This window comes from Myotis davidii, unplaced genomic scaffold (assembly GCF_000327345.1).
Source record: "Myotis davidii unplaced genomic scaffold, ASM32734v1 scaffold72, whole genome shotgun sequence".
NCBI classification, from domain to species: Eukaryota; Metazoa; Chordata; class Mammalia; order Chiroptera; family Vespertilionidae; genus Myotis; species Myotis davidii.
Genome location: NW_006284618.1, coordinates 579,957 through 598,415, shown reverse-complemented (window position 1 = coordinate 598,415; position 18,459 = coordinate 579,957). Strand labels below are relative to the sequence as shown.

Below are 18,459 nucleotides of genomic sequence, written 5' to 3'. Positions count from 1 at the left end.
CAGATGCTCTGATCTTCTTTTTATCTTGATGAACACCTTTATTGATTTATTACCTTCTCCTAACATGTGTAAAGGAGATCCCCCTCGTTTGCTCATGGAGCTTCCCCGGGCCCCAGGAATTGAGGTCAAGGGGATGTTAGAACACAAGACGTTTTTAAGGGCGCACCTGTTGAGGGGCAGGGACTGCACAAGAGCTTCAGGCATGCAAGCCACCACAAGGCACGGTCCTTGTCCACAGAGAGCACACACAGGGAGATCACAGGGAAGAGGAGACAACACTAGGTACGGACGATAAAGTGCAGTTTTGAGGACCGAGAAGCCCCTCCTGGCTGCTGGAGCAGAGATGGCACCACTGGAGAGCATCAGTGTTTGGTACGTAAGGGACGACGGGTGAGAAAGACGAAATGACTTGCACAGTGAGGACGGTGGAAGCAGAATTAGAACTCAGTTCCCCCAGATTTCCGTTTCAGGTATATCCATGCTGAACTTCGCAAGGCTGTCTTGCTTAGCCTTGTCCAAGGCTACAGAGATGGGGATGGATTTGAGTAAACTCCCCATTGACTTTCAAAACCTGGGTTCTGGACCTGACTTGACCACTTTTCAGTCCTGGAACCCCCAGCACATCATTCTATTAGAGCAGGGGTGGGGAACCTTTTTTCTGCCAAGGGCCATTTGGATATTTATAACATCATTCACGGGCCACGCAAAATTATCAACTAAAAATTAGCCCGCTCTATTTGGTCACACATTTAATTAACTCACCCCAATTGCCTTGGCAGGGCCAGACCGAAGGATTTTGTGGGCTGGGCGTTCCCCGCCCCTGTATTAGAGCCTGATTTTCTTCATCAGAACAACGGGTGTAAGATCAGAGAATACCAGAATTGTAAGAGATCTTGCAGGCCATCCAATCCATCCAGCCACAAGATACTTGATTCCCTTTCCAGTGGAAGAGATGTAGCCTATACTTGAATACCTCTGATGACAGAGAACTCACCACTCTATGGGGAAGCATTTATCATCTTTGGACCATTCAATTGGAAAGTCCTTACTTATAGTGAAATGTATCTCCCTGCTTACTTTACTAGTGCATCTTTGATCTCCTCCTTTGAAACAGGCAGAACCTGTCGGCTTTCCCTGCCATAGGCTACATCTTCCTTAATCTGAGGACTTGATTCATGGGCCCTGAGCCTTCTCGTCCGCCTGTCAGGCATCCCCAGCTCTCTCCATCCCTCTCTCATGACCTGGTTTCAAGTCCCTTTAGCAATGTGATCTGTCTTCTGGGCAGAGGTTTCCACTTCTACTCACACCAGCCCAGAGCACCATACCCCCCTTCCCAGCAACAGCATTGCTGTCCTCACAGTTAGAAACTGGAGCAGTGTTTCCTCCCAGACACTCGGCTCATGCTGCACTTCCTTTCAGACCACGAGGTCTGTTTCACACATATTAATAAGCCACACTCCCTTGCTCTCTCGTTAGGTGGCTGCATCTGGATGAACCCAAACACTAAACTTTACACTTATCTTTGCTGCACTTCAACTTCCTTGATTTAACGCTCTGCTCTGAATGTCAAGATCCATTTGTATCTTCTAGAGTTTATTGGTTTTTGTCTTTTTATTTGCCTGGCACTAGAGTGGTTTTCCTTTAAAGTTTGAGAACCTGTTGAGACCTAAAAGAGCCACTCCAACTCTCTCATTATTTATACTTATTTCTATGTTCTTTGTATAATTTTTTAATATATATATATAATTTCAGAGAGGAAAGGGAGAGGGAGAGGGAGATAGAAACAGCAATGATGAGAGAGCATCATTGATCAACTGTCTCCTGCACACCCCACACTGAAGACTAAGCAGGCAACCAGGGCGTATGCCCTGACCCAGAACCAAACCGTGACCCCCTGGTTCATAGGTCACTCAACCACTGAGCCACCCCGGCTGGGCCTTCGTGTGATTATTTATTGTAAAAAGTAGAGCAAATGTTGTGAATAAACATTTCACAGAAAAGGAACCGCTAGTGACTTTTAAAAATATGAAAAGACCCTGATGAAGATGACCCACCAAATATATAAAGGTCAAAAAGTTGCCAGAAGAATAGGAAAGAGGCATGCTCTTACGTTGTTGGTGAAAATGTAAATAGGAAATTTACATCTTCACATGTGCGAGCATGTGAAGATGTCTACCAAGTTTCAAAGGTAAAAAAATATATGCATATATTAAAAATGATATGACACTGATTGACGCTTTTAGGAATTTATTCTACAGATATACTCAGACATATGTGAAATTAATTAGGTATGATGACATACTACAACATTGCTTACAAAAGGAAAGATTGAAAACTGCATAAGTGCCTATCAAGAGAGAACTGGTTAAATAAATTATGGCACAATGCACAATGGAATATTATACAGATGTTTTAATAAAGAGGATATTTCCACCAATGACTATAATAGAAAAACTAGTCCTCCCTTCATAAACAATTAAAAGGTGGATTGAAACAATTATTGTATGACATTTAAAGGAAGGGAATGTAGGACTCTGATCCCTGAAAGAAAGAAAATACAAATGATAAATCCTCCCATAAATCCAGCATTTTCCTGGGGGAATGGGGGCACTTTTATACTGGGACACAGAGAAAAGGAGCCCAAGTGGAACTGGTGAACTTGCTGAGATAAGAAGCAAAAGACTGGAGTTCAGAGAAGCGAAAATAGCTGAAATTAGGGGAGTACAATACTAGAAAAGAGGGACCCATGTGGGAAAAGTTCCCCAAAAATCTCCATGGGGACCCCTTGTAATATAAAGAAGTAAAGGCATAAGAAAGAAAGCAAAATGGCATCTATTTGCAGATAACATTGTTGCTTAGGTAGAAAATCTTAATAAATCAATGAAACAATTATGAAAACTAATAAATCATTTCTCAGAATCACAAGATACAAAGTTAATATACAAAAATCAATGATATTAGCAGGAAATGGAAAATTACATTTAAAAATAATTTAGAGGGCATGTGCCGGGGGGTGGGGGTGGCTGGGGAGAGGTCAATCGGGGAAAAAGAAGACATATGTAATACTTTAAACAATAACAAATTAAAAAAATAAAAATAATTTAATTTGCAATAGCATCAAAAAGAACCAGAGAATTCTTAAGAATAAAGGTTTTAATATGTGTAAGACCTCTATACTGAAACCTATAAAATATTGCTGAGAGAAATTAATAACTTCCAAAAAATAAAATAAATTGAGGAATGTACCATGTTCACAGGCTGAAAGACTCACTATTGTTACAATGTTAAGTCATCCCAAATTAATCTATAGGTTTAATGCAATAAAACAGATATATTTGTAGAAATTGACATGCCGATGATTAAAATTTATATGGAAATTTAAAGGACTTAGAATCATCAAAAGAATTTTGAACATGGAGAAAAAAGCTGGAGGAATTGCATTACTTGATTTCAAAACTTACTAGAACGCTACAGAAAACTACAATAATTAAAACAGTGTGGTATGAGAGTAAGAATAGACATATGGAGTCCAAAGGTAGACCCACACATAATGGTCAGTTGACTTTCACAAAGATGTTAAGAATAGTCTTTCCAACAAACAGTGCTGAAATGAGTAGATATCCATATAGGAAAAAAATAAATAAATCTTGACCTAGAGGTCACACTATGCACACACACACACACACACACACACACAGCTTAAAATGGATCATACGCCTGGACAGAAAAGCTAAAGTTATAAATTTTCTAAAGAAAAAATAGAATTTCATCAAGTTTAAAAAAGTCTTCTCTTCAAAAGACACTACAAGGAAAGAACACGCAAGCAACAAACTATCAGATTCACAATACATATGGACCACTAAAAATATGTGTCTAAAATAAAGAACTTTGCCCTAGCTGATTTGGCTCAGTGGATAGAGCATCAGCCTGCAGACTGAATGGTTCTGGGTTCGATTCAGGTCAAGGGCACATGCTTGGGTTACAGGCTCAATCCCCAGGTGTGCAGGAGGCAGCCAATCAATGACTCCCTCTCATCATCGATGTTTCTATTTCTCTCTCCCTCTTCTTCCTCTCTGAACTCAATAAAAAAAAATATTAAATAAAATAAAATAAAATAAAGAATTTTACAACTCAGAAGACAGACAACCCAATGAGGGTGGGGAAAACACAAGCAAAAGATTGGAACAACAGGCTGCAATTTCCAGATGTAGCCAGTGGGAGGCACTGGTGAGAGACTAAAGGGAGCGGGGAGAAGCCCGGGCATTTCTCCTCCTGCCTCTCTGCCTGGGGGTGTCCCCTCCAGCAGCGGCATGGGCTCATGCGTAGCTCCAGCTTTCATGGGCCAGGCCTTCCTGATCCCAGGTCACTGGGGGCTCCCATAACACTCCCCCTTCCCTTTTCGTCTCCAACTTCCAGTGGGAGTGGCTTTCTGCCCTGACTAATCTCTGAGTGACTTCACTGACCTCGGTCTTCTGGGCTCCTCCACGTCACCTATGTGACAAGTTCCCTCAAATGAGACGGTTTCTGTTTTCCTGGTCAGCTCCCGCCCGTACAGATGAGAGCTCACCTGGCCCACGGGGCCCATGGGACTCCAGAACATTAATAGTCACTGCCTGTGCGCTTGTTCAGAATCCGGTGCGTGCCAGTTCTCCGTCAATTGCTTTGCTGAGGAAGCTTTGCATCCCTCCAATCCTTTTAGTGAAATACCTGCTGTTAATTACTTATTACCCAAGGGGATGGCTTCTCTCTGTTTTCAAGGTTTTATGGCCAGATGTCTGGTTCTCTGTATTTGTTTCTGGGGTTGGTCTCTGGTGCAGGAAGGAGTGGAAAATGTCTCCCTGTCCTATAGTTGAGAAGAATAACTCTCTGACTGAGATCCCAGTTAATAGTGGATTTTTTCTTGCCTTTTGGCAGAAACCTAGACACGAGATCTCTTCCTCGGTAATCCATACACACCTCCCCCCACTGCCCACTTCCAGCTTCAGGCCAACCATGCACAGCGCAGGCCTGTGCAACGGGGTTCGGGCTGCATTTGTATAGCGCTGGGCGCGGTGCGAGACACACGAGTGTGTCAGACAAAGGTGCTCCCCCCAGAATCAACTGCATCGTTTTCAGGGCTCGATGCAAAATGACCACATGACCACACACAGGGCACCTTATTCAAAGAAGGTCAAGATGCAGCCGCAGAGCATTAAGCCGAAAGGAAGGATCAGGCCATGTGTGTGAGCCTTACACTCCAGACAAAGACGTTTGCATTTCCCCCCTAATCGCGTGGTTTCTCCATCAGCCATCCCTGACTCCTGAGACTCTGAATAGGCATTAGTAGGAATGGGGTATCTGTGAGCTATTTTCAGCAATTCTAGAAGCTTAGCAGGAAGCATATGTTCACCCAAAGTAAATCTGCATAGTTCAGTAACATCTAAGCCATCGGTTCTCAACCTGTGGGTCGCAACCCCTTTGGCGGTCGAACGACCCTTTCACAGGGGTCGTCTAAGACCATCCTGCATATCAGATATTTACATTACGATTCATAACAGTAGCGACATTACAGTTATGAAGTAGCAATGAAGATAATTTTATGGTTGGGTCACAACATGAGGAACTGTGTTTAAAGGGCCAGAAGGTTGAGAACCACAGATTTAAGCCAAAACGTTGTTAGCTTCTTATCTCCTGCTAATCAATGATTCCGATTGGCATCCACGTGGCTATGGTTATTTGTAAATGGAGACCCGGATTAATTCATAAATCATAAAGTGTGATCTATACATGGTCTACAGAAGAAATTATTAAAAGAGAGTGCCATGGGAGAGGTTTGAAGCAGGGGAGTGAGCAGAAGGGACCTGGGTTTTGGAACCATCCCTGCAGCTGCCACTGGCGACACAGGTTGAAGGGGCAGGAATCGAGGTAGGAAAGTGTGTCAGGAAACACTGTGGCCACCCAGGAGAGGCTAGGGAGTGGCCCAGGCTCCCTCTATGTCTACCTGTCCATCATCCATCTATCCTCCATCCATTCAGCACATTCAATGAATAGCTACAATGTGCCAGGTGTCTGAACCAGCTGGGGACCCAGTAGGGACCAGTCACAGATTCTCATCCACGAGGAGGCAGCAGCTAAACCACTACACAAATGGATGTGTGATTGACACTCAGGGTGGGTCTGTGAAGGCAAAGTCCAGGGTGCAAGGCCAGGAGGACAGGGTCCTGATGGTGATCATCTCACTGTGTCTTTAAGGTCTGGGGAGCTCAATGGGCTCCCCAGAATGACATGCCTGAAGAATGCACGGGCCTTCGCCACTCTTCCCCACAGAGTGAGTAGGGCCTGGGTCTGCCTCCTGCACCCCTGCACGGTCTCCCACCTGTGGTTCCAGCACAGGGTAGGTGTGTGAAGTCCTCACTGAGTGCATGAATGAAAGGCTACCTATCTCCTCGGCTGGCGTCTCATTTTATCTATTTAACAAGCACGACGTACCAATTGACCATGTGCCAGGCCCTGCTGCCAATGCTTTTCAAATATTAACTCAGTTAATCCTCATAACAACCTGTAAGAGATCGACATTATGGCCGACCCCACATCACAGAGGATGACAGTGAGGCTTAGGGCGAGGAAGCCTGGCTCTGAGGTCTGTCCACACCAGTGGCTCCAAGTAGCGTCCCCCTGCCCGCAGCAATCGCATCACCTGGGAGGGCGTTGGAAATGCACTTAACAAGCCCTCCAGCGGGTTCAGACACCTGCTCCGGTTAGAGAAACGCTGAGCCACACCCGCCCAATGGACCCAAGCTTAAGAATTACCTGTGGTCCTGTTAAAACTAGAGTTTCTGAACACCACCCTCCCGCCCACCTACTGAATCAGACCGGGAGGGGGCCTGGAAATCTGTGTTTTTAACAAATCCCCCAGCAGGCCAGCTTTGAAAACATTCGTCCAGGCCACTCACGTTTTAGCAGTGCCGTGGAGGAAAAGCACGATGGGACTTCACAAAGCGTGGGCGTGGGTGCACAGGAGGTGGGTGTGTCCTGCGATGGCAGGTTGATCTTCCCCGAAAGTCTAGACAAATCCGGAGCTGAGAGGTCAGCCGATCCCAAGCGAAGTCACAGGTATAAACCTCCTGGTCCGACGGGGTAGGAACCGTCCACAACTTCCACGTGAGGAGAGCAGATTCCATCTCCGGCAGGAATGTGAACGCTGCCTGGTCGGATGCTCGCAGACCAGCCTCAAAGTCCACTGCTCCGGGCGAAAGTCTGCCTTTATTGCTGTCTCTCTGAGGAGCAGAGACCATCCTTGCCAGGGATTTCCTGCAATAAATACCTCTGTCATCTTGACTAAGGAAGCTGTGGACCTGAAACACCGTGGGCTGAAGTATTACTCTGCCTACCTCTCCGTAGTCACCTGGGCTGTGAAGGAGTTGGGTTTAGGGAAGGCTGGGGAGAGAATGAATAGGCCAGGGAGGGACTGACTCTCATTTAACAGGTCATTTCCCCTCTCTCCTCCAACCTCCTGGTTTTCACCTACTACTAAAAACCAAAAGGGGAAGGGTTTTTTAAATGTTGGATATAAGGTGACAGAACTTTTAAGGTCTATATGTCTAAATTAAAAAGCTAAATCCAGCCTGGTCAGTGTGGCTCAGTGGCTGAGTGTCAACCCATGCACCAAGAGGCCGTGGGTTCAATTCCCCATCAAGGCACATTCCCAGGTTGCCAACTCGATCCCCAACAGGGGGTGTGCAGGAGACTGCCAATTGATGCTTCTCTCTCATCCGTGTTTCGCTCTCTCCCCCTCCCTCCCTTTCTCTCTCTAAAAAATCAATAAAAATGTGTACATTTTGTTAAAAAGGATAAATCCAGGCACATGGCTTCTAACCCAGCTTTCGATTTATTACGCACCCGGGAATGTTCGCAATGCCCCATCTGCCCGAAACAGATCAATATGTGTAGTCGACTGGGCTGTAGAGCCCGCAGGGCTTCAGTTCTGCTCTGCCAACATTTATTAGTCAGCGTGGCCTTGAGCGAGTCTGTAGACTTCTCAGAGCCCTGGGTTATTATCTGTAAAGTGGTGGCAAGCACCACACCCACAGCCCACCTCCTGGAGCTGTTGGGAGGAGTATATGAGAAGGTCCTGGGCATGCTGGGTGACTTGGAGCAAACCCCTCCACTCCCTGGGCCTCGGTTTCCCCACAGTTTGGAGTAGAACTGACTGAGATCGCTTCCATTCAGACCATCCAGGGTCTTGACCTGGGAGGTGGAAGGGCGAGGGTGGCCCATGGCTGAACTCCAGGATCCTGAAATGACCTTCTCCCTGGAGAAGGGGACATGGAGCCCAGCTGGGCCTCCACTGAGCAGAAGGGGAGCCTGGTGGGGGGCAGCCCTGCCCGCCAGATTCTCGCTGATGCAGAAGCCCCTTTGTGACCCCCGATGCACATGCACGCTGCTCTCAGTTAGGCACCCGCGCTAATGAGCCGGCATGTCAGCTCCACCAGTCAGGCCGCAGGGACCCAGGCGATGGAACATTCGCTCAGGGAGGAGGCATGCTGTCTCGCCTCTTTCTGTTTTGTTTTGTTTTTCAGTAACATTTGTCACTGCTGCACACGAGAATAAAACCCAGATGGAATCCCTGCGATAGGAGAGGGTCTTCCCTGTCCCTGTGCGGCAGGAGGGAGCCCACAGTGGCGCCTGGAGTCCCTGTGGGCAGAAAGGGGCAAAGGGGCAGGCTCTCCGCTTCTCCGCATGACAGCCTCCCGGCCAGGGCCATGGGATGGCAAACCCCGGGTCCGACCTGTCTTCTCTCGCTGGACTGAGGAGGTCCAGAGCAGATGAAGATCTGAGGTTCCCCAGCTCCTCCACACTCTGGCCATGGACACTCGCTTCTTCTTCCGCCCAGGAGCCTCTGTCCTGAGCGCATACCCGGGGTCACTCACTGAGAGCACACTCCTGGGAGGCCTGCCTCCAAGCACAGGGCGCTGAACTGGACACGCTGCACCAGGAGCAAGCCGGGACCAAAGCCTGAACCACACCTCTTGCAGGAAGCCCTCCCTGACCACCACACCCTTCTCTGTGAAAGTCACCACACACTGGAAGACCCAGCCACATGACTCGCACTTACCAGAAGCTTGCCTTGCTCACTCATGGCTGTGTGTGGCTTGCTTCCCTCCCCACCCCGCCTGTCAGCAGCTCCAAGGGAACAAGAAGCACTCAATGCTCACTGGGCATTGGTCAGCGAGGAGGAAGGGGGATCAGCTCTCCCCCAACAAAGCCTTGAGCCCTGCCTGGACCTCGTCCTTTACTTTCTCCCTTTTCCCCCCACCCCTGGCCTGAGAGCATTCCAGAGGGACGGCTTGTTTCCAAGCCAGGAAGTTTTCCATAGTTCCAGTCCAACTCATTGCAGACTTGGGGGCCCGTAGGAGAGGGTTGCCAGCATCCTGTATACATAAGACACATCCTGTATTTGCTGAATATGTCTTGCATCCTGTATGGTCTGGCAGGGTGTCCTGAAAGCCTAATATTCTGTTTTTGTCAACAAGTTACAAAAATCCAGCCATTGGGATCTTTTGCTAATTGACCTGGGCATCCAGGATTTTTCTTTGCTCTCTCTGGCCGCCTAGAGTCGCTGTGGGCAACCTAGGGTCATCCAGGGCCCAGGCGTTCTGAAACCACCAACCACACCACACCTGGGTGGGGGCAGGGTGTGGTTTCCACAGGGATCATGGGAGCAGCTCTGTGTGGGTGTTATGTGTGTATGTGTGTGTGTATGTGTGTGTGTCCCCATGCTCACTGGGAGCGTACTCTGTATGTGTGTACACAGGTTCCGCCTGTTCGGGGCATGACAATGAGCCAGCCCCACCCAACCTGAAACAAAATGTGTGGGATGGGTGAAGACTCATCAGGGGTCTGTTATGCTAAGAGGAATGATTTTCCAATTGCTTTTCCCATTGAAATCTTTCCTATCAGATCCCCCCTGCCAGGCCGGCCTCTGAGGGCCTCTCTACAGGTGGTGTTCGGGGAACATCCCAGACCCATCAGGCTGAGAAGATCTTTTGGTCCAACTCCTTCCCCCGCTGCCTCCCCAGGTGAGAAAACTGAAGCCCAGACAGGGAAAGGGACTTACCAGGTCACACAGCCATCAGAGGAGGCGCTGGGCCTGGAACCAGGGTCTCCTGGCTCAATAACCCCGGGCTCATCCCGCCCCCTAAATGGACTCTCTCTGGCCGCAGGGCCCAGGCCAGAGAAAGGTGAACTCTTGAGAATGCAATGGCAGCCTTTTGCTCCCCAAGCGGCCAGCATACCCATTATAGCAGCTAATACTCACTGAGCCCTCCCTGCACGCCGCCGGCCCATTTCATTTCCGTGGCCACTCCCTGTCGTAAGTTTGACGAGGGCCTTCATTTAAAGATGAAGCAGCGGAGAAGGCCCAGAGACTTGCCCAGGCACACGGCTGAGTGAGTGGCCACTTTAAGCAGACAGGCACCTGGGAGCAGGGGAGGAAACTGGATTCCTCTCACTAAGTGAACTGGGTTCTCCAGAGGCTGGAGTGAGTGAGGGTCCGTAAGACTGACCACATGTGATCACCAGGGTCTGAGCCCTTTCTCTCCCGGCCACTTCCCCTCCGGCCCACGTCATTCATCTCAGCTACGGTTTCCAAACCCGCCTCACAGAGAGATTTTCCAAGACAGGGGGGTGAAGCGATCCTGTTTCTACCGTGTAAACCCTGCCTTTCAGCTGGCCCCTTGAGACAAGACACTTTCTCTTCTTTCTTCCTGGATGCACCCCCCCCCACACACACACACACCCCACCTCTCCCTCCCACCATCCTGGGCTCAGTGCAGTTACTCCATTCAGCTGCCGATTGTTCGCCCGGCGCCCCGACACCGCACAGGTGTACTGTGTACTCGCTTGCTTTCAGGAAAGTAAGTAGCTTTTTGGTGGGCAGCCAGCAGTGGGGACTGGATACGGGCAGAGAGGGGTGCACAGCCCCCTCCCCAGGGGACTGCCCTGAGCATGTTATCGAGTGCTCCTGAAACCCAACGCCCCAGGTGTGCGCCCCAAGACAAGGCTGTTTTTCCTCTCCTGAAAGAGGCCTCTGGCCCTGGAGGGAGGGGGCGGGGCTGAGGGGCTCCGCTTCCTGCGGTCAGGGCTGCCTGGGCCACGAGGCCGGAAGCCGGGTGGGGTCTCACTGCTGAGGACCCTCTGCCTGGGTTTCTTACTCTCCCCCCTCCCTCCTTCTGAGAACCTAGATCTACTGCCTGACCTTGCCCCTGCCCTCCATTATGCCCCCCCATCACCTATCATCCACCCCCTGATGTTCCTGGGTCAGTCCAGGTGACTCCCCTCTCCATCCTTCCCAGCATCCTGCTCCCCCAAAACCATCCCTGAATGCTGTTGCCCCAGTGAGCTCCCCCTCCTCTCTAGGCCGAGCCTGTCACTCCTTGGTACAGGCTGCCAGGCTGTGGATGGGCTGCCTGAAGCCAGATGACACCTCAGCTCAAATCTGAGCTCAGTCATGTACTGGCTATGTGACCTAGGGCAAGACTCTGAATGGGAGTAGGAGAGGCCCCATCACTGGGGTTGCTCTTAAGAGGGTGACATGAAATCGTGTGCATGAAGTTCTAAGCCCTGCACCTAGCACTGACACTGCGAACAGAAGCCTTAACAGGATCATATAACATAACCACACTCTAAATCAACCTCCTCCTGCCCAGCTTGCCTCTTAATTTATGGTTTCCCTGGTATTGATTTTTTGCTGTCTTATTTTTACACTAGTGGTGTGGTGCATGGATTCGTGCACATTGAAAGGAAATTAATTAGAAGAAATAGTTTAATATCTCTATTCGCCCTTTCTCTATAATAGAAGTGACAGAGATGAAAAAAATTAGTAAAATGTATATAAAAATAATATATAAATTGATTAATAAACAAACAATAACAATATGATATAACAACAACAAAGACATGATATACTAGTAAAAACAACATTGATAAAAACAGTGACTGATAAATTGATTAAACTTACTCTAATACAGTGGTTCTCAACCTGTGGGTCGCGACCCCTTTGGCGGTCGAACGACCCTTTCACAGGGGTCACCTAAGACCATCCTGCATATCAGATATTTACATTATGATTCATAACAGTAGCAACATGACAGTTATGAAGTACCAACGAAAATAATTTTATGGTTGGGTCACAACATGAGGAACTGTATTTAAAGGGCCAGAAGGTTGAGAACCACTGCTCTAATATCTCCCTGTAAACACATTAAGAGTAAAACATTTTCAGAGCACTTGACCAATTTCCATTGTGATGAAGTATTTAAAACTTTAACGTGTCACACGCTCTACGAACTCGAGAGAAAGCAACATATAACTGACCGTGTCCGAAAACAGGTTCAGGTAGGAATATTCCTACTCTGTCTAGAGTGTGTCCTTGTGATTTATTAATAGTCATCGCAAATGCTGGCATCATGGGAAACTGTCTTTGAATTAATTAAATAGTCTGACAGGGACAAATCAATTCTTGGAATCTGAACAACCTCTCCTTCCACAGATCCTGTTAATATTTCAGCTTCGATTATGTTAGGTCACAATCTTTAGATAATAAATCTAGTGCCATTTCAAAGATGCCATTTACTATTAAGATTTCTCAGTAGTATGATGATTGCACCTACTTTCACTTTTAATTTATGACACGGCATTCCCAAAGGAGTAATACTATTAAGAAATTCAATGGGAAAATTTTCCTTTTCGGCATCATCCATTGAATCGATGGAATCATCACTCAAATAGGTGTGAAAATCTCCATCGAGGATGTGTATCATGCATGCATGAGTCAAAATTTATCTTTAAATTGCCAGTGCGCTTCATATGTACCGGCTGGTTGGTCAGTCGGACAATCAGATGGACTTACAGTTGGTCAGTTAGGCTTTTATATATATATAGATTACAATTTGTTTATACCTCACAAGTATCATTAATTAAATTTAATTATGTTCCCTGTGGGCCAACTCAAGTATTTTGTAAGGAAACAGGAAAGACAGACAGAGACACCCAGAGATGGGCAAAAGGGAAGGAGAGACACAACAAGGTGGTGCTATGAGAGCAGGAGAGGGAAGGCAGGGAAGAGTGAGCAGCTCCAGCCAGACCCAGGCACCAAGCAGTGACCAGGATGGGTCGCTGCCACGTGCTTTCTCAGAGCCCGTTGGAGAGACTGGATTTACCTGCTTAGAGAAAGGCAGCTACTTGGGCAACAGGCTAAGCAAATGATGGCAGGTGCTGTATGGGAAAAGGCCCCAGAGAGCTGGCTGGGAAATCTGGGTGGTCTTCCTGGAGGTGGAGGGCCTGGAGGTGGCCCTACAAGGGCAAAAAGGATTTAAGGGAGGCATTTTAGGACCTTGTGAGCAAAGACTGAGACCAGGAACTTAAAAGGAAACCCCAACAGAAAAACTCCCCACCCTGGCTCCATTTTCCCAACACACATACACACACTCATATACACATACACACACCCATGTACACATACACACACCCATATACACATACACACACCCATGTACACATACACACACCCATGTATACCCATATGCACATTCATACACACACACATACCTGCATACATATGCACACACCCATGCACACCTATACACACACTCTCTCTCTCTCTCTCTCTCACACACACACACACACACACACATCCATAGCTCTCTGAGGTGGTCTCCCTCCTCCTAGGGCACCCACAATGTCATCCACACACCTGGCCAAGTCCCGGGCCTTTCCGGGGCTGCAGCCCTGTGGACCCTCTCAGACCAGCCTTGTACCCGGCCATGGCATGCGTCTCAGAGGCTCCTGGGAGGGCTCCCAACACAAATGGGGGTGGAAGAGAGTGAGGGGTGGTCCATGGGGGTGACTGTGGGAAGACTGCTCAGTGGGTCACTGGGAAATGTCCTGACTGGAGGCCCCAGAACTCAGACACAGGCCACAACGTTCCATCCTCAAGCCCAGGGCCAGGCTGGCCCCACCGCAGTCCAGAGCTATCCATTTCCCCCTCCACCTTCCAGCACAGGTAACCAGCTCTTGAGGAAACTCGAGAGGTTGGTTCCTTGAAATGGAGAAGGAGGTCAAGAGAAACATTTCCCAACTTTCAAAAGGAACTGTTTGGGATAATTAATCAGCACATCACCGACACCAAGGGATTGTTTCATATCAGAAGAGGTATAATTAAGGAAACAATGGCAGGCTTGTTGTGTGTGTCGTTCCTAAAGAATGCTAATTACGTCTAGCACGCTGACACCTCCAAAGCTCTTCCCCAATATTGAGAAGTCACACCGAATGTGGCTGCCAGGGACCTGTTTGTCTCCACTTAGAACAGGGAGGGTCGAGGAGCAGCACAGGCCTCGGACGGGCTCTTTGGGCCTGGAGCTGCTGCACCGGTGAGGAAAGGCGCTCACAATTACTAAATTGCACTCGCTACTGCTTAATTACACCTTCGGATCCGCACCTAATTTGCTGAGGGTGCAACTGAGCTGCCGTGGGTGTAATTACTTGCCGGGACACTACTTACCGATGCAGCCGCAGCCTGGGGAGCCGGGGAGCCCTTCTCGGCTCTGCTCAGGGAGGCTGTGGCCCCGTGGCTGCGGTTTCCAGACCCGGACCCTGGCGGGCCAGAGGAAAGGAAGGTGCTCCCCCACCCCGCACTCCCCCGCCCCACCCACCTGCCCCCACCACCAGGCTGCTCTCTGGAAGCTCATTAAGGTCCACCTGGAGTGACTGGGAGGACTGTCCTGAGCTGACCCTCCTGGTGGGTTCCTCCTCAGCTGCCCCCGAGGAGGTGTCTCTGGAATGGGTCAGTGGCTCTGCCCAGGTTCTGCCCCAGCTATCCTGGGCATGTCATCCCCGGGTATTGCTTGCTGAGCCTGGTTCCCAGGGGTATCCCTGAGACAGCCGGGGAAGTAGTGGCTAGAGGTGCTGGTACCCAAGGGGGACAGGCGCATGACCACAGCTACCAAGGCCTCAGGTAAGGGAGCAAAACCCCTCCCTAGAGACCGTGGAGCCCTGCGAGGGTCTGCAGTTATAGCCACTCTGGCAACACGGAGATCCATGGTTCACACGAAGGAAGGGGAGGCACTCGCATTACCCCCAAACGCCCAAACGGGAGGAAGACACGTGTGTTCGCAGTTGGGCCTGCCATGGCCTCACGGAGAGTAGAATTATTATGGAGTCATGATTCTGTGGCTAAACTTTTAAAAGAATCCTGTTAGAGATGCCTCCCAAACTTGTCGCTGGTGAAAAGAGACAATGTCTGCAATTTGCTTCAGATTAGTGATCCCCGGGGGCATGCCTGGGAGAGACAGATGGAACAAGATTTAGTTAATCATTTGTATTAGTTTGCCACGGCTGCAAAGAGGAAGAAGAAAGAGGAAGGGAGGGAGGGAGCGAGAGAAGGGAAGAAAGAGAGGAAAGGAAATGAGGAAACTGATGCCCAGATTGGGCTGGGGAGGAGGGGATGGTTCTCCGCGTCCCTGGAGACAGATATGAGAATCTGGGGGTAAACCACAATCAGAGGGGCAGCAGAGAGGCAGAGAGGACACAGGTGGGGGTGGGGCTATGTTGTTTCCTCTCTCTTTACTCTGAGCCTCCCCCACCCCAGCTTCATCCCTTTGACTGGGAGGAGAGAGCAGATCAGCTCCTGGAAGGCCAGGAAACAGGCCTCCCCTCTCCAGGCCCTCTCCATCAGCCCTGTCAGCCTCCCCTGGAGAGGCCGGAGGGCAGGGGCAGGAGGGCAGTGACAAGGACCTGGTCGATGGCAGGGGGCGGGACAAACTGAGACGGTGCTTGTAACGCGCTGGCACAGAGCAGGAGCAATAGCTCTTCACCCCCTCCCCACTCCCCCACCCACAGGTTGGCCTGCAATCTAGCGCAGGCGCAGGGGAGGGAGGGTGATTCAGAGATGAGCATCCGGCTGGATGCCCATTGTCAGAGCCGCCTGGCCCTACCTGTGCCCTTCCCCGGGGCCAGGAATCAAGGGACCCTCTAGACTGTTCTTCCAAGTCTGCACCTACCCAGACAGAACCTGTTCAGAGAGCTGATGGGTGGAAAGTAACTGAGGACATATGTCATCGGTCCCCGCACACACGTTACACATGTGTGCCCTGGTCTAACCACTTCTCTACCCTCCTGGGACTGGAGCATATGCTCAGTCACATCTCCTTTTCAGCTGGGAACACTCACAATTTGCGGGGAAGCAGGGTATGAGGGGGGCGGAGGGTGTGGGCAGCGAAGAGGAGCCTTTAACGTGCTGCGTTCCATCAGCTTCAGCAGCAACCCCACACCAGGGTCTTGAGGCTGAATAAGTCCCCTCTGTGCTGCTCCCAGCCCACAAGTGGGGAGCGGGGGTGTGGGGGGGAGTGACCTCTGAATCAATGGGGCACCACTCACTTAAGGCAGCAGCGGCCTTCCCTTGAAGTGATCTGCAGTATGAGATGACACGTGTTTTTCGTGGATGACATAATTGCCATAATTGATAGTGGGGGACAAGGACAGCAGGGAGGGAGGGGGCAGGATGAGTCCTCCAGGAGGCAGACCTCGAGGGGAAAGGGGGTGCTCTGAGGCTGGGGGAGCCAGGACAGAGAAGCCAGGTGGGTCTCTACCCTCTACATGGCCCCCACCAACATTCTCAGCATGGCCCCCTGCCGTGCTCACACACACACACACACACACACACACACACACACACACACACTTGCAGGCTCTCACCCACAAACCAATGTCCACAGTCACTCATTCTCAAATGTTCACACACACACACACACACACACACACACACACACACACACGTGCACCCTCGGTTACTCAGCCCCACTCACCTGCGCTCCCAGCCTTCTGCATATGTTTGCTACTTTGTAGTGGCAGATAGGGGTGGCTGCTGCATCCAAAGCCTCCATGGTGGGAAGGGGACAGGGGACAGTCCCCAGCTAGGTGCACACCAGGGAAGTAGGGACTTCTCCTAATAAAACTGGTTCTTAATAATAAAGGCACCTTCAATAATATCACACCCAACGCACAGAATCCGCACCAGAGCTCCAGGGTGTGGAATACAGATTGTGCTCTGCCTAAGAGGCCTGGGGTGTGGGGTGCACTGAAACCCAGCTCCCATGTCACTCTCCCAGTCACAGGGCAACCAGCCACCAGGAAGACCCCATAAGGGCCAGTGTGCACGCCTACGCACCCATGTATGAGATCCGCATGCTTGAAGTTAGTCTATGCAAGCACATTCAGGCACCGCTCCTGCATCCATGACCACCAGCATGCAAACGACGTGCATGGCCAAATTCAGGCACAAAGCTCTCTTCCTTCCCAGGCACCCTCTCGGGGACCTGGCACAGGTTCTCGTGGCTGGTCCTGGGTCTAGGCCCTGAACCCCAAGGAATCCTGCCTGAAGAACAGGATCCAAGGACCAGGTCGGTCCCCCCAAAATGACTCCACCTGTTCCTTCTTGCCTGGCACCAGGATGAGGCTACTGCCCCAACAGTCCCAGCTGAGGGGAGAGGCCAGGTACTGGGGCCCACTAAGTGGCCAAGGAGATGGCCCGGCCACCTCTTGCATCTGCAGTGGGTGTGTGGGTGTCTGGGCCCTGCCCTGGGGAAGTCCTGGCTCCCACCTGTCCGACCTGGCAGCCTCTGGGAGCCAAACAGGGGAGAGACCACGTGCACACCCATGATTTCTAAGTGAGCCAGACCCTCTAAATGAGGCTGCAGGGTTCAACCACCCACGACCCAGGAAGCACAGGGGGGAGGCCACTGGGCAGGCCTTGGGACACCCAGCTTTAGTGGCCTCACTGTCCGGTGACTCCTGAAACTCTCCCCTTCTCTAGGCCTCTCTACAAGAGGCTCTCCAGGGGACAGAGTCCTGGGTCGGGGGCCCAGGACCACCCACCTCTGCCCAGGCACAGGCCCTGAAAGAGGGGAGGGGTGGACAGAAGCTCCAGCCCACACCTTCCTTGGAGCTGCCCCCACGCACACACAGAGCAGGGTCCAGCCCCAGGGGCACCCTGCCCTGGGTTTGGGGTGAGCAGGCTCTGGCGCCTCCCTGCCACCCCACCCCCACCCCCCACCCCAGCTCCATGCCGCCTCCTCTGGTTTAAGGGGGAGGGGGAGGGGCATCCACGTTCTCGAGGGAGCAGAGGGAAGCCCCGAGGAGTGACCCCGTTTCTGAGTGAAATTGAGCTGCCATTCTCATCTCCTTCCCAAATGTCAGCAGCGTTAGATCAGATTAGGCGCTAATCTCTTGCCAAAATTCATTTCGGAGCAAGAGAGGTGGCAGTGGGTGGGGTGGAGGTTGATTGTTTGTTTCGGTATTTCCCCGCCCCCTACACACACACTTTCCTGTTACCTGGGCGCGAGTGGGGGGTGAAAATCGGAATAGACGCACTGAGGCCCGAGGGAGGCCTGGCGACCGGAGGCGGGCGCTCGCCCTGCGCTCCGA

The 18,459-nt window shown here is 50.5% G+C and overlaps 1 long non-coding RNA gene across 1 annotated transcript; it reads right to left on the bottom strand.

Annotated features, from left to right (window-relative positions):
• Positions 1–542: 542 nt before the first annotated feature.
• LOC107185175 lies at positions 543–17,700 on the bottom strand. The gene is made up of 3 exons (XR_001516096.1): positions 17,690–17,700; positions 9,033–9,038; positions 543–771 (listed from the first exon to the last, which is right to left on the bottom strand). It is a non-coding gene; the product is annotated as an uncharacterized LOC107185175 (long non-coding RNA).
• Positions 17,701–18,459: the final 759 nt, after the last annotated feature.